A 2,921-nucleotide genomic window follows, 5' to 3' on the forward strand; every position below is an offset into this window, starting at 1 on the left:
AAAGCCTAAGGAGAGGGCTATTTTCTAAATTGCTTGTTGATCTACATTCCACCCATATATTTTATTTTTCCTTTTATTTATGAGAGATCCTGATATGCTTCAGAATTTTTGAAGAATTCCACTGTAAAATTTGGCTATCTTGATGGAGGCTCCGCCCAAAAGAAGAGTATCATATGAAAATAGTGTGTGATTGAGAGGCTCTAGCCCTTTCGTCAACCTGACTCCTGGAGTTGTCCCTGCTTTCTTTTCAGCTATCAGTTTTCTACTTAACGAGTCTGCCATTAGAATGAACAAGAAAGGGGAGAGGGGGCAACCTTGCCTTATTCCCCTCGAGGCTTGGAAATAGTTTGCTGGCCTGCCATTAACTAAAGGAGCTATCCATGGCTTTTCAGTACAAGCTTTAATCAGATTGACAAAGTTAGAGCTGAAACCAAAGGAAAGGAGGACTTTCTACAAGAAAGAAAAATTTATCCAGTCGAATGAATTTTCCATGTCTAACTTTATGAGCATACCTTGCTCCTACCGAAGATAACTAGAATGTATGACTTCTTGCACCTGTATTAAATTGTCCAATATATGTCTCCCTTTGAAAAAGCCGCCTTGGTTGGGAGAAATGAGTTTCCCAAGCAGTGGCTTGATTCTCTTTGCCAGCAGTTTTGTCAGGATTTTGTATGATGCATTGCAGAGCGATATTGGCCTAAACCTATCAAAAGTTCCCGGATTCACTTCTTTTGGTATTAATGAAAGGAAGGTAGAGTTAGTACTACCTCCCACTTTTGCTTTTTGATGAAAAGCTTTAATCATCCTCAGAAGATCGGTTTTTTATTATTTTCCAGCAGATTCTATAAAAATGAATTAAAAAGTCGTCAGGTCCTGGTGCCTTGTCTGGTTCCATGGACCATATTACTTTACAGATTTCTTCCTCGGAGAAAGGTTTCGTAAGACTAGTGTTGTCCTCCTTGCTTACCAAAGATGGAATGTGGGAGAGAAATTCAGAGGTGACTTCTTCACTCCCATTCCCTTCCTCTTTATACAGATTTTGGAAATTCTCTTATGCTGCCTTTTTTAGCTGTTCTTGACCTTTGAGCACAATCCCATCTAAGCAAGTGATTTTAGAGATATGATTTCGAGATAGCCGGGCTATATATTGCCTATGGAATAAATAGGTATTTCGATCTCTAGCTTTAAGCCACAGGCTACGAGACTTAAGCCTCCAAGTATCTTCTTCATGGCGGAAAGCGTGAAATGATTTGATTTTGGCAGCTTGTTCTTTTTCTAAATCTAAAGAAGGGATCTCCTTACTTTCCAAATCCATTTGCAGATCTGATAAAAATTGTACTGTCTCCTTTCTGTTGCCGGTAGGAGAATTTGAGGGTTATTTAATCCATTTTTTCAAAGCTCTCTTGGTTATTTTTAGTTTCTGCTCCCACATGAAGCTAGGAGATCCTATCACAGGTATGGACCATGCCTCCAGAACAGTTTCCATGAACCCTTCTTTTCTTGACCAAAGAGGGTTGAATCTAAAGGGGATAGGGCCCAAATTTTCTTCCTCTTCTAGCTGTAAGAGAATAGGTTTGTGATCTGAGGCCAGCTTTGGGAGAATTTTCGAGGAGAACAGTCTTTTTCCTAGCAACAAAGAGCTCTATGCTAGGAAGCGATCTAGGCGAGCAGAGATGTGTTCTGACCCAACTCTATTGTTTGTCTATGTGTAGAGACCTTTCTTTGGTTTGAAGTCAAGAAGATCCCAATGAAGTATCAGCTCCTCTACTAAAGGAAGCATTTGGTCCCTACCACTATTGCCACCTTGTTGGGTGAAACTATGTTCATTTAATTCCATTGTAGTACTTACCCAACTATTTAATTTATCAATCCGAGGTCCGTAGACTTACGAGACACATGCACTATATATGCAGGACTGAAGTGGAACTAATCTAATCTACTCTAAATTACTGAAATCAAAGTAAAGCATTGAAACACTAACTAGGAAAGCATGAAATTGCATAAAGGAAAATAAATACAATATGTGAAGAAGTGAATGGCAAACCACAGATATGAGCTCATAACAATAAAACTATGTCAAATTATATTACAATAACTAAATTACAAATCATGAAAGAATCAAAGTTAATCTCCATTCTCTATTATTCCTTATTCACTATCACAATTAAGAGAGAGCACTCTCTTATATACACGAGGAAGATAACCTTTCCATAATTACATATCAAATATTCTCTCAAGCACTCTCAACTAGTTTCCCATTATTACAAGATATCATCACACAAATCTCTCAAACAGGATCCCATAAATCTCTCACATATCTTGGATAAGATATGCCAACTAAATCCTCCATGCTTTTCTCCTAATTATCTCCTTTAGGAATTGGATAAGATATGTCTCCATGATTTTCTCTTTAGAAAAAGATATGCCTCCATGATTTTCTCCATAGAAAAGATATGCCTCCATGATTTTCTCCATAGAAAAAGGCTTGCATAATTATCTCCTTGATATGGTGGAGGAGATATTAATTCTTCACATATATCCTACATCACAAAACTCACATATTCTTGAGATATATAAAAATATGTACATTTTCTAATAATTAATCATAAATTCACTTATAATACAAAAATGAATAAAATGGAAAATAAGAAGGTGAAACCCAAGTGTATGTAGGAAAGTGATATGATAACAGGTTAATGGGATGATGAAATGTAAGGAAAAAGGTGGATGAAAATATGACATTTCTGAGTCCCAACATCCTCCCCAACTGAACTTGTTGCATGTCCTCATGCAACCATGCATGGGTATCTTTTAAGAACATTTGGCATATTGAACTTTGGCTTTACATGATGATGTCTTAAATGTTTCCAGGATATGTGAGAGACATTGGTAACAATTTACATTTTCTTATGGTTGGTTCT

This window comes from Pinus tabuliformis, chromosome 6 (assembly GCF_031772625.1).
Source record: "Pinus tabuliformis cultivar Carrire ecotype Pingquan chromosome 6, CPIR1, whole genome shotgun sequence".
Classification (NCBI taxonomy): Eukaryota; Viridiplantae; Streptophyta; class Pinopsida; order Pinales; family Pinaceae; genus Pinus; species Pinus tabuliformis.